The sequence below is a fragment of the Mustela erminea genome, chromosome 19, assembly GCF_009829155.1.
Source record: "Mustela erminea isolate mMusErm1 chromosome 19, mMusErm1.Pri, whole genome shotgun sequence".
Classification (NCBI taxonomy): domain Eukaryota; kingdom Metazoa; phylum Chordata; class Mammalia; order Carnivora; family Mustelidae; genus Mustela; species Mustela erminea.
In genome coordinates this window covers 16,596,187-16,610,118 of record NC_045632.1, presented here as the reverse complement: position 1 = coordinate 16,610,118, position 13,932 = coordinate 16,596,187, and the positions used below count along the sequence as shown (strand labels likewise).

General features: G+C 40.1%; 1 protein-coding gene across 7 annotated transcripts in view; it reads left to right on the top strand.

Moving 5' to 3' along the window:
- The window catches only part of LOC116579805 (zinc finger protein 573), a 68,055-nt gene that overhangs the window by 31,228 nt on the left and 22,895 nt on the right, over window positions 1-13,932 (top strand). For 2 of the 7 annotated variants that reach the window (XM_032325591.1, XM_032325588.1), the window contains exons 1-2: window positions 4,004-4,098; window positions 11,402-11,500. The exons of 1 other annotated variant lie outside the window; for it this stretch is intronic. The gene's annotated coding sequence lies outside the window, so the exon portion shown is untranslated. Of the gene's footprint in view, window positions 1-4,003; window positions 4,099-11,401; window positions 11,501-13,932 lie in introns of those variants that run through there. 4 more of the 7 variants (XM_032325590.1, XM_032325589.1, XM_032325596.1 and 1 more) reach the window with 4 other exon arrangements.

Sequence of the window (13,932 nt, the reverse complement as noted above, 5' to 3'; positions counted from 1 at the left end):
GATTTTCTATGAACACAATCGTATCTGTAAATAATGACACTTTCTTCTTTCAAATCACCGCACCTTTTTTTCTTGCCCTACTGAATTAGTAAGAATCTCAATTAAAGTAACAAATTTTGATAATAAGTATTTTTGTCTCGGACTCCTGGGTGGCTCAATGGGTTAAAGCCTCTGCCTTCAGCTCAGGTCATGATCTCAGGGTCCTGGGATGGAGGCCCACATCAGGCTCTCCGCTCATCGGGTAGCCTGCTTCCCCCTCCTCTCTCTCTGCCTGCTTCTCTGCCTACTTGTGACCTCTGTGTGTCAAATTTTTTTAAAAAAAGATTCTATTAAGAAAAATATCTTTGTCTCATTCTTAGATACCAATGGAAAGGTTTCACCATTAAGAAGGCTGTTTTCTCTAGGAACATTATACATACCTTTATGTGACTGAGGGAAGTTCCCATTTTTTGTCTTTGCTGAAAGATAAATTCTATGAAATGTCTTTTCTTCATCTATTCATGTGAGAATATATGATGATTCTACTTCATTATAGTAATGTAAATTACACTGATTTTCAAATGTTAAACCTACTTGCATTCTGACAATATTTCAAATTGTCATGATATATTATCCTTTTCATATACTGTAAGATTTAATTTATTATATTGTTTTGTATATTTGTTCTCATCAGAGAGAGACCTATGAATTTCCTTTCTCCTGCATGTCCTTATAAAGTTTCAGTATCCATATTTGCTTCACTTCATAAAATAAATTGGAGTGTGTTCCAACATTTATCAATTCTCTTGAGACTGTATGAGTGGGATTTTCTCCTTAAATCATTGGTAGAATGAAGTCACATGAGATTGAACTATCGTAAAGGCTTATAGTAATGGATTCAATTTCATTACTAGGTGTATGACGCTTCACATTGCCTGTTCTCCCCCAGCAAAGCTGATTTACTGTGTATTACTAGGAATTTGTCTGTTTCATATAAGTTTTCAAATGTATTGGTATAAACTCTGTATGAAATCATTTCATTATCTTTTTAATGTCTTCAGGATTCAGAGCGACCCAATTTTCATTCCTAACTTGTGTTCTCTCTCACTCTCTCTCTGTTCATCTGACGGAAATGCAAAAGTAAGTGTGGCATATTTATACAAGGAAAAATAAATGTAGCATTTTCACACAAAAATGAGTAATAAATGACGTGGGAAGCAAAGGCAAAAGAAAAAGTTAAATTTCTTACTGCCTACAGTCCATTGACAAGACCTTGAAACAGGTTGAGTGATCTTCCTCTAAGAGCTCAGCTGCCTCAATGTTGCTAAGGGCAAAAGGCAATCTTAGTCCAACGCCCCAGAATCCTGTAAGTCTTATTTAACATATAAAAATTCCCTTGGTAACTTCTTTTACCTCTTACCCGCCGCCCCCAAAGATATATGCTGGAAATCATCATCATAGCATATGGCCCACTGATATACATCTTAAGAGTCTTATGACTAAGATTTTATTAGTTAATAATAAATGACTTTTTCCTAACAATAGCCAGCCTCCTCAAGATTCTGGAAACCTTGGGGCACCTGGGTGGCTCAGTGGGTTAAGCCTCTGCCTTCGGCTCAGGTCATGATCTCAGGGTCCTGGGATCAAGCCCTACATCGGGCTCTCTGCTTCCCTCTCTCTCTGTCTGCCTCTCTGCCTAGTTGTGATCTGTGTGTCATATAAATAAAATCTTCAAAAAAAATTCTGGAAACCTTGCTTCCAAAATTCCTTAGAGACTTATGCTATCCCTAACTCCCTCCCAACTTAAAGCATATAATCATTCACTCCTCATAACCCCAGTGCAGCTTTTTCTGCCCATGGGTCCCCATGCTTTAATAAAACCATCTTTTTACACCGAAGATATCTCAAGAATTCTTTCTTGGCCATCAGCTCCAAACTCCAACATTTCCTACATCAATAAATAACCCAGAACTACATAAAACAACATGCAATCAGTGAATCACACAAACAGTGTTGGCCAAGAGAATTCAGACGCAAGAGAGAATATACTGTGTAATTCCACTGATATAAAATTTAAAAATTGCCAAACCAATCTTTGTTGTTAAGAGATTTGGACAGTGATCATTCTTGCTGAATGAGAAAGAAAACAGAAGAGAACATGAAGACATACTTTGAGATGCTGGTAATGTCCTGTTCCTTGATTTGGATAGCAGTTAAATAAATGGATGTGTTCAGTTTCTGAAAATCCATCCAGCAGTACTTAGGCTATATGTGCTTTTAGGTATGTATGTTATATATCAAAGAAGTTACTATTAAAAAATCAGGAGGCCTTCTGCTTTTTTGCTCCAAAATGGAAAGAGCTTGTAAGTGATCACTACTGTCCTCACAGCAAGGAAAAGGGTAAGCTAACTGAAAATAATTCTTATTTCCCCCAGAGAATTGAGGTCACAGGGTAAACAAATGGTCTGAGAATGGAGAGATAGGCAAAGAAAATCACAGAGAACCTGAAGGAAAAGCTACTATAGTCAGGGACTGGTAGGAACTGATGAACTGCTAGAAACTGAGTGCGGACCAGCTTGACAGTTAAAAACTCCTATATGGCCCCACTTTCTTGAGTCTGACCTCTAAGTTCAAACTTTCTCAGAATGAAGATCAGAAGAAATTCCCCTCAAGCTTTTAGGGGATTTTATTTATTTATATGACACAGAGGGAAAATAACCGTTCTGAAATATTTTAGTCTGTTATCCACCTGTCCTCAAGGGAAACTAATTTACCAGAGACTAACCAATGTTGAGGAAGGGAAATTCCCATCCCCCTCCAGCCCTCCTGTGTCACCTAACTAGGGTGGTGAGGGAGGGAAGGACCTAAGAAGAACTTGTGCAGGTCACAGCTCAGGGTCGAAGGCAAACAGAGACTAAGACCTAAAATTCTTCACCACTCCTACATCTCCTCTACATCAACAGGATTCTTGTATAAAAACAGGGTTAGAGCTGAAAAAAGAAAAAAATCCACAATCATCTTAATAGATCAGAAAATTATGTAGCAAAATTCAAAACCCTTTCATCATAAAAATAGTAAACAAAATCCTTGTTATTATTTTTTTTAAGATTTTTTAAATTTATTTATTTGACAGAGAGAGATCACAAGTAGGCAGAGAGGCAGGCAGAGAGAGAGAGGGGAGGAAGCAGGCTCCCTGCTGAGCAGAGAGCCCGATGAGGGACTCGATCCCAGGACCCTGAGATCATGACCTGAGCCGAAGGCAGTGGCTTAACCCACTGAGCCACCCAGGCGCCCCTCCTTGTTAGTTATTTTGTGGATATCGACAGACTGATACTAAAGCCTGTATGGGGAGGCAAAAGACAAGAATACCCAACACTACTGAACTACTAAGTCGGGGGTCTGACAAATAATCATCCATGCAAATCTTTATAACACTTCCCTCTTTGGTTATGCTTGCGAACGCTATTCCTAAACCAATATTACGAAACCTATACAGTATTATCACCAGATCACTTTCACATTTAATTATTCAGTCAACGTCGAATATATCCTAGTGTAAAGTATTAAGTTAATATTACTTCACTCCCACTTACCATTACTAAATGTAGCTAACACAGTGTATTGAGAAAACCAGCCCATTCCCGGCAGTACCAAAAGTTACTCTCCCGTATGTTATCACCAGGCTGCAGCTAGCTACCTTAGGAAACACAGCACCAGAAGCCTCGCCATGGCCCTGGGGCCGCACCAGTGACCCTACCTTGCGTCTGGCACCCACAGGCCTGAGGCTTTGGACAGCCGCCAGTTCGGGACGGCCCTTCCCTGCCTTCTAGCCTGATCTGGACCACCAGGACGCGCGCACCGCGCCCTCTTCTGTTTCCCCTCCACCGTTACCACCCCTCGCGTGGCGGACTCCTCAGCGCGACAACTCTCGGGTGTCCGCGGAGGGACGTCCTGGTGGCCAACTAGCGCCCTAGAGAGGCTTCTGGGATTCGGGCTACTTTTCCCACAAGCCACCGCGGCCACGGACCTTCAGGCTCGAACTACATTTCCCAGAGGGCAGCGGTCACGGCGGATCTTTGGCTTCCCTTCCATTTTCGCGCTGTTCTCGCGCTGCGCACGGTGAGTTGAATTCATTTCAGGATGTAAGCGGCGCGGGGTGCCGATAGGTTGGGCTCTGGACAATCAAGTTGATCGGGGGTGGGGGAAGAAGCGTCCAAAGCGTGGAAGCCGGTAGTAGGGGCGACCAGTTGTTACCGTGATCTCGGTCCTGTGGTTCGAGCACCACAGAGGAGGGTGGTGGGTGTCTGTAGAGACTGATGGGGAGGGGGGGAGAAGCGCGCGCGCGCGCCGAGATGTGCCTCCGTTACAGTGGGTGTGGTGCGACTGTGAAATGAGGGTGAGACAAGTGCGCGTGAGACATGTGCCCATGTAATATGCATTTGGTTGCATGTCTTTTACCTGTGCGGCGATTGCTGTGGCTCTGTTGTGTCATTGTCCCTGGCTCTGGATTCCCTGCTGCGTCCTTCGTCTTCTCTCCTTTCAGCTACTTGTGGCTGCCACAGAGGAACGGCTTTTAAAAACGAAGTTGGAGGTTGGGAGCGCCTTGGAAATTCCTTACTTGGGAGCTCTGAGGAGCAGCCACGTTTCTCAGAACCACGGCGTTCCCAGAGATCTGACCGCAGGAACTTGCTGTAAACCTTACACAGATTACACGCTGCCCTACTTCCATCTATCTGTGTGACCAGGGCGGGCGTGGACCTAGAGAATGTTGTACAACGAAGTCATTCTGTGCTCCAAGAAAAACCCGGCGTCCTATAACTCCCTACCTGGTCCTGCCATTCCCCGAAAGAAGGAACCTGATAAGGGAAATTGTTACATCCCCCCAAAATCAGTGTTTGGGCTAGTTTTTCTTTCATAAAATTATTGGTTTTAGGGTATGCTTTCCTTTGAAATATCGTAATCCCGATCTGCTTTCTTCCCAGTGGATGCTGGGTACTATTATGGTAAACCTCGTTAACAATCTCGTGTTCATTGGGTTGCCATTCACATCCTCCTGTGTATTCTTTTTTTTTTTTTTTTTTAAGATTTTATTTATTTATTTGACAGAGAGACATCACAAGTAGGCAGAGAGAAAGAGATAGAGAGGAGGAAACAGGCTCCCTGCCGAGCAGAGAGCCCGATGCTGGGCTCGATCCCAGTATCCTGGGATCATGACCTGAGCTGAAGGCAGAGGCTTAACCCACTGAGCCACCCAGGCGCCCCCTTTTGTGTATTCTGTTAGAACCCAAAAAGATTCAGATTTGGCGGGTCTAGAATCAAGGACATTTTCCTGTTTTTGATGATGTGAAAAATTAATGTTCAGTGTTATGGAAATGTTTAACGATTAACCCATATGATTGAATATTATGCAGCTGATAAGATAATGTTTATACAGGGGCACCTGGGTGGCTCCTTTGGTTAAGTGTCCAACTCTTGGTTTTGGCTCAGGTCATGATCTGGGAATGCTAAGGTAGAGCCCCTAGTACAGCTCCCCACTCAGCAGGGAGTCTGCTTGGGATTCTCTTCCTTTCCCTCTGTCCCTCCCCCATCATGTGCATGATCTCTCTCTAAAATAAATCTTTAAAAAAAAAAAAGTATTATGTTTATACAGAGTTAGACTTCAGGAAAATGTACACTCTGTAATGTTAAGTAATACTCATATCTATCAACAGTAATACCCTGGAAAAAGTTTAATTATATACAGATCTCACTTAAGAAGGTATTACTATGAGAAGTTTTTCAATTATTCAATTTTAAATTTAACTTTATTGAGGAAGAGTAGTGGTGTAGCTACATTTATCAAGCATCTGTTGTGTACCAAATGCTCTTGTACCTTTATTACATTCTGTGATGCAATCTGCAAGTACCACTTACTTGAATTGTGTTCATTTTCAGTAGGATCTTGGTAATGAAAGTGTTGGGTAGCTATAACCAAAGGATATCCAAAGATTGTACGTGTAATTTGTTTCCCTTTAATACTTTCTCACATCATGCATAGAGTTCAGGTTTCATAAATACAAGAATGAACAACCTGTTCTTTATTTTTTCTTTATGCTTTTTTTTTAAGGTTTTATTTATTTATTGAGAGAATGAGAGGGAGAGAGAGAATCTCAAGCAGATTCCACACTGAAGGCAGCGCCCTACCCAGGGGTTGATCTTACGACTTGGGATCAGGACCAGAGCTGAAATCAAGAGTCAGTTGCTCAACTGACTGAGCCAGGCTCTATTTTAACATTTGTCATATGTTGAAATGTCTTTGAAATATTTTGAAATACCTTATATTGTGGTGATGGCATTAATGAAGGTGTGTTGTAAAACATGCAGTACCCTAAGGAACTTCTGATAAATATAAAATACTCTTATTCCTACCATCCAGAGATAAGCTATTAATATTTTTTCCATTTAGCGTATGTGTATTGTTTTGAAGAGTATGATCACATTAATTAAGTCTAAGAGTCAAACTATAAAGAAATAAGAATCTGAGTTTGAAAAAAGAGTCCATGAGTTTTATTATATGTGCATGTGAGTGGAAGAGAGAAGTGACAATTTCTGGTTTGAAAAACTTTTCAGATATTTACATCTTTTAAATAATAGAAATAACCATTAAATTAATTACCAGGGCAGCAAGTATCAAATAGACAGTCTTTCAGAGTTAGATTTTTCTTAAAAAAAAAAAAAAAAAAATTTTTTTTTAACTTTTAAAAAATCTCTACACCCAATATAGGGCTCCAAATAAACCCTGAGATCAAGAGTCTCATACTTGGGGTACCTGGGTGGCTCAGTTAAGCATCAGACTATTGATTTCAGCTCAGGTCACAATCTCAGGGTTGTGGAATCGAGCCCTCCATAGGGCTTCTCGCTGAGTGTGGAATCTGCTTGGGGTTCTCTCCCTCCTCCCCTACCCCATTTTCTGCTCTCTTTTCTCTCTCCTCTCTCTCTTTCTCTTAAAAAAAAAGTAAAAAAGTCCTATGCTCTACCAACTGAGCCAGCCAGGCACCCCCAGAGTTAGAGTTTTAAAAAGAGATTTAAGATTGGTTTTACAAAACTTTCCAATAACAACTGATTTTTTTTAGGTCTTTTCTAAATAACATTTCCAAGTATGGTCTGTAATAAGAGAAAAGAACTAATAATTTTACTTTTTCTTTCGTGGATTAAAAGTATTGAACCTCTCATTAATGTTCTCACTTTATGAGATACCTGATCAGATTAGATTCTTTGAAAAAATGTCTCTTTTTTTGCTGCTGCAGTTGGGAGAAAGGTAAATTTCCTCTTCTTTTTTCCTAGATACTCTTAGTATTTTATTAATAAGAAATATAGTCTTGAGGGGCGCCTGGGTGGCTCAGTGGGTCAAAGCCTCTGCCTTCAGCTGAGGTCATGATCCCAGGGTCCTGGGATCGAGCCCCGCATCGGGCTCTCTGCTCAGCAGGGAGCCTGCTTCCTCCTCTCTCTCTGCCTGCCTGTCTGCCTACTTGTGATCTCTCTGTCAAATAAATAAATAAATTCTTTAAAAAATAAAATAAAATAAAATACATCTTTTTAAAGTATATAATTTAGTAGCTTTTAATGTAGTCACAGGGTTATATAACCAGCACCCCTATCAAAGCACCACCATTAATTATATGTAAGTACTTCATTTGTTTTTTTATATGGTAAAGTATGCATAACAAAATTTGGCATTTTAACCCTTTTTTTTAGAGGGGGGAGGAGGGAGAGAGGATCTTAAGCAGGTTCCTCGCTCACCACGGAGCCTGCTGTGGGGCTTCATCTCACAACCCTGAAATCATGACTTGAGCTGAAATCAACAATCAGAAGCTTAGCCAACTGAGGTACCCAGGTGCCCCAACATTTTAACCATTTTTAAGGGCATAGTTAAGTAGCATTAAGTATATTCACATTGTTCTGCCACCGTCACCACCATTCATCTTCAGAACTTCATCATCTCCAACTGAAACTATACCCATTAAACACTTCCCATTCCCCTCCTCCCCCCTCCCCATCCCTGGCACCCACTTTCTGTCTCTCTGAGTTTGATTATTCTAAGAGTCTCAGATAAGAGGAATCATACACTATTTGTCCTTTTGTGACTAGCTGATTTCCCTTAGCGTAATGTCTTCAAGATTCATCCACGTTATAACTTGAGTCAAAATAACCCTCATTTTTATGGCTGCATAATATTCCCTTGCATGCATATACCACATTTTCTTTATCTGTTTATGGACATTGGGGTTTCTTCCACTCTGGGGCTGTTGTAATACAAACATTTGCGTACACGTTGTTTTGGGGTTTTTTTTGGGGGGGGGTTAATGTGTATTTTCTCTCCTGAAATACATACGTAAGGGTAGAATTACTGGATCACATGGTAACTCCTACATTACCGGTTTTATTCTTATGATGTTGATGTAAGCGAAACTAATAGACTAATTCAGCAGCTTCCTGGAGGATGTGACTATCAGGGTGGGAAATAGCTCTTTGAAGAAAACTTGCAAAAGGATATAGCAGTGAAATCAGCATCAGTATTGTAAGACTATTCTCAGAGAGTTTACCCATCTTTTTAGGCAGTAATCCAGTAATGAGCGTACATAAAAATCAGAGAATGTTGTATTACTGGTAGCTGAAGAAAATAAGAAACGTTTAACAGAACAATTCAAATTTAATGTACTTCTCCAAGGCCAAGTAAATACTGTTTAAAAGAATGAACTGGGGGCACCTGGGTGGCTCCAGAGGGTTAAGCCTTTGCCTTTGGCTCAGGTCATGATCTCAGAGTCCTGGGATTGAGCCCCACATCAGGCTCTCTGCTCAGCACCGAGCCTGCTTCCCCCCTCTCTCTCTGCCTGCCTCTCTGCCTACTTGTGATCTCTTCCTCTGTGTCAAATAAATAAAATCTTTAAAAAAAAATAGTAAAAGAATGAACTGTGCACATTTTGGAAAACAATTTCCACTCAGAACATAACAAATGTTCATAAGCATATACATTTTAATTTACAACATGGTCATTGAATCAATAACTTCATATGCTTAAATTCTTATCAAGATCGAAAGAAAAATATGTGATATATACACAGGGAAATATTCAGCCATTCAAAAGAAGATTTTGCTATTTGCAACAGCATGAGTGTATGTTACCCTAAATGATGTAAGTTAGAGAAAGGCAAGTAGCAATTTATATTCAGAATTTAATCCTCCAACCCCTCAAGAAAAAAAAAAAAAAAAAAGCTGGAGCACCTGGGTGGCTCAGTTGGTTAAGTGGCTGCCTTTGGCTCACTCAGGTCATGATCTCAGGGTCCTAGGATCGAGCCCCCTATCAAGATCACTGCTCAGCAGGGAGTTTGCTTCTCCCTCTCCCTCTGTGCTCATGCTCTCTCTCTCTCTCTGTCACTCTCATTGTCTCTCAAATAAATAAATTTTTTTAAAAAGCCGAACTCAGATACGGAGAAAAGATTGGTAGTTGCCAGAGGTGGTTGGGGTAGGGGATGGGAGAAATGCATTTAGATGGGCAAAAAGTACAAACTTTGAGTTATAAATGAGTCATGGGTATGTAATGTCCAGCATAGTGCTATTATTAGTAATACTGTATCGTATATTTGAAAGTTGCTAAGAAAGTAGATCTTCAAAGTTTTCATCACAAAAAAAATGTAACTATATATGATGATGGATATTAACTAGACTTAACTGTGGTGATCATCTTGCAATATATACAAATACGGAATCATGCTATATAACTGAAACTAATGTTATATGTCAATTATATCTCAAAGAAAGATGTAAGTTTTAGGTCCAAGTCTAAAACAACAGTATATTATCTCTAAAAACTGGTTATTGAGGCATGACCTTCTTGAGGTTGCTTTAGGTATTTTCTGTCAGCTTTTAAATATCTAATTACTTGATCCCTGGTGAAATTTTGAGATTTTATAACTCAGATTGCGTAACAGTATTCTGGGACACACACACACACACACACACACACACACACACACTTTGGCTAAGATTAACTATGTGAGTTTCACCTTTCTTTTTTATTCATCAATACTATGAAATGCCTATGTCAAAGGATATCTTTTCTTCAATGTCTAGGTCATTGAAACAGCAAAATTGTATGTAGGCAATTATTATTACTTTCCAAGAAAAAAAAATCAAGAGAAAAAGACAGGTACTGTTGATGTATGAGTGTATAGCTTTCTGGACTTCTTCTATCCACTGGAGCCTAATGATCTGTCAGCCTTTCAATATTGAAATAGGCATGTATCTTAAAAATAGTATAGTGTAAATGTGGTTTCATAATCTGATTTTTCTGACAGTATTTCTGGAATATTTTCCATGTCTTCATTACATTCCCTTCACATTTTGTATGTAATGTATTTCATAATGTATTTCAGCAGTCAGTTTTTCTGGAATCAGAATGTTGAACCCCGCCTGACCAATTCTATGGATTTTCTAATCTGTATACCCTTTCTTTTCTTTTACTTAATTTTTAAAAAGATTTGTAGCAACATGGATGGGACTGGAAGAGATTATGCTGAGTGAAATAAGTCAAGCAGAGAGAGTCAATTATCATATGGTTTCACTTATTTATGGAGCATAACAAATAGCATGGAGGACAAGGGGATTTAGAGAGGAGAAGGGAGTTGGGGGAAATTGGAAGGGGAGGTGAACCATGAGAGACTATGGACTCTGAAAAACAATCTGAGGGGTTTGAAGCGGCAAGGGGTGGGAGGTTGGGGGAACCAGGTGGTGGGTATTAGGACACGGATTGCATGGAGCACTGGGTGTGGTGCAAAAACAATGAATACTGTTATGCTGGAAATAAATAAATAAATAAATAAATTTTAAAAAAAGATTTGTCTATTTGAGAGAGAGAGAAAGAGTAGGGGGAGGGGCAAAGGGAGAGGGAGACAAGCAGACCACACTGAGCAGGGACCTGGACACAGGGCTCGATCCCCGGACCCCAGAATCATGACCTGAGCTGAAATAAAGACCCGGACACCCACTGACTGAGCCATGCAGGTGCCCCTAATCTGTATGCCCTTTCTAACCTATTCATCCTCACTGACCCCAAAGTCAGGAAGTAAGGTGTGTTTGGATGGTGTAGGTCCTTTCCAATCCTGAAAGCTGTGGATGAAGGGAGGAGGAACAGCCCAGTCTCAGGTGCGAGCAGCTTCCCCGAAAGGAAGGACTGGCCAGAAAATTGTCTGCTGAAGTATCTGCATTTCCTGGGGATTAGGGGAAGAGTTTCAATTTATCTAAAATCCTTCTAATCTTTTGCAATTAGGTGCGTTTGTATGGTCGGAGATATAAAGTAAAATGGAATGTAGAAGCAAAACATTTAATTTCCTTTGTAGTAATACTAAAGTGTGCTTGCTCTCATGGGTCTCTTTTTCTTTCCCAGTTTTGGATACTCTATATTTCTCCAGTAGAGAAACCCCAAGGAGGACTTTTTTCATCAGTTTTTTCATCAGTTCTTGCAGCTGTCAAACTGTGACATAATGTAAGATGGTGTTCCCTTCTTATTGAAATAAATGTTTTCATTACATTTCATTTCATTCCTGTAATATAAATGTTTTCATTAATTATCTGGAAACTTCCTACCAGAAAACATCCCAATCAATTATTGGTTCTCTATACCAGTGAACAATTGTTGCAGATAACCTCATGTTCTCCTTCTGTGACCAATCTTTTCCAACCTTTATTTGATTTATGTATATACTGGCTAGAATATTCATTATCTCTTATGAGCCCAACATATTTTAAAAGCAGGGATGGAAGAATGAAAAAAATAAAGTCCTGTAAAGAAGTGATTTGAGGGGCGCCTGGGTGGCTCAGTGGGTTAAGCCTCTGCCTTGGGCTCAGGTCATGATCCTGGGATCGAGCCCCGCATCCAGCTCTCTGCTCAGCAGGGAGCCTGCTTCCTCCTCTCTCTCTCTCTGCCTGCCTCTCTTCCTACTTGTGATCTCTGTCTGTCAAATAAATTTTAAAAAAAATTTAAAAATAAAAATTTAAAAAATTTTTTTAAAATCTTAAAAAAAAAAAAAAAAGAAATGGTTTGAGCTTCCCTTGTCAGGATTGTAGCTGATGAATTAGAGATGAGGATCCCATTTGGCCAAACGTGGAAAGATTCTGACATTTGCATAGGAGGGAATTTTCTAGGTACAGGTGATAAAACCTGGTAATAAATGGTCTCTTTCTTAGTGTAGGTTGAGATTAATGCTTTGTGAGGCCTTTAAAATTGAATAGACATGTGATTTAGAACTTGCAAATATATGAGATCATGACCTGAGTGGAAATCAAGAATCTGCTTTTTAAAAGACTAAACCACCCAGGTACCCCCAACATAATTTTTTTTTTTAACATGTTGACTACTGTTACATGTTTTCAGTTTTTTGTTATAAAAAATTCTCTGAAAAACATTCTTCTGCATATAACTTGGATACCTCTATTTTTATTTCCTTAGGGTAAATTTTTAATAGTGGGCTTTCATATAAGAAATAAGACATTTTAAGGACATACAGTATTGTCTTCTGACCCTGTGATGTTAGCATTTGGGTTGATTAAATAATCAAATGTATTTATCCCTTCTTTTTCTTTTTTTTTTAAAGATTTTATTTATTTATTTGACAGAGAGACAGAGAACACAAATAGGCAGAGCGGCAGGCAGAGAGGGCAGAGAGAGAGGAGGAAGCAGGCTCCCTGCTGAGCAAAGAGCCCGATACGGGGCTCGATCCCAGGACCCTGGGATCTCGACCCGAGCCGAAGGCAACTGCTTAACTGACTGAGCCACCCAGGTGCTCCCCTCCTCTTTTTTTTTTAAAGAGAGTGAATTTGTGAATACTGAGTGGGGGCGAGAGTGGGGGGACACATAGAAAGAGAGAGAATCTTAAGCAGGCTTCACACTCAGCACAGAGCCTGACAGACAGAGTTCAATCTCCTGACCTGGAGATCATGACCTGACCTGAAATTTAGAGTCAGACACTTAATCTACTAAGCCACCTGGGTGCCCCTTTAGCTGTTACTTTTAAATGCCAATAATCCAGCAGGATATAAACTACAAATAGGAGTTAAGTATAAATCAGTGTATAGTGAAGACCACTAAAGAGAGTCAGGTGACCTACTTTGGGAATTCATAGGAAAGTGGCATTGGTTGGATTCTGGCCATTACTATAGAGTTTGAACAAGTTATACTGAGCCCATGGAATCTCTCTGGAGATAAGTGGGATTTATTGTGTAAGCTTTTGCCTTCTGATTCTTTTTTCTCAACTGATGTTTGGATGCAAAGTGAGACTAATATAGTGAGTTGATTGGGCAGTTGTCTGGAAGACATTGTGGCTAAATGTCAAGGAAAAAAACCTCCCTGGGGTCAAGAAGATTTTAGAGTACTCAGAGCTTTTCTCCAAGCTTAAGAAGAGAGTGTTTTAAAATTAAATGAAGTTTTGAGGCACCTGGGTGGCTCAGTTGGTTAAGCATCTGCGTTTGGCTCAGGTTATGATCCCAGGGTCCTGGGATTGAGTTCTATATTGGGCTCTCTGCTCAGCGGAGAGCCTGCTTGTCCCTCTCCCTCTGTCTACCACTCTACTTGTGCTCTCTCTCTCTGTCTAATAAATAAATAAAATCTTTTTTAAAAATTAGGTGCGCCTGGGTGGCTCAGTGGGTTAAGCCTCTGCCTTCGGCTCAGGTCATGATCTCAGGGTCCTGGGATCGAGACCCGCATCAGGCTCTCTGCTCAGCAGGGAGCCTGCTTCCCAACTCTCTCTCTGCCTGCCTCTCTGCCTACTTGTGATCTCTGTCTGTCAAATAAATAAATAAAATCTTTAAAAAAAATTAAATTAAGTGAAGTCTCTACTTCTTGGATAATAGCTTCTAACACATACATAAGTATATGTATAGCTTTTTAAGTTAATGTATGGCCACTGTTAAAATAATTAT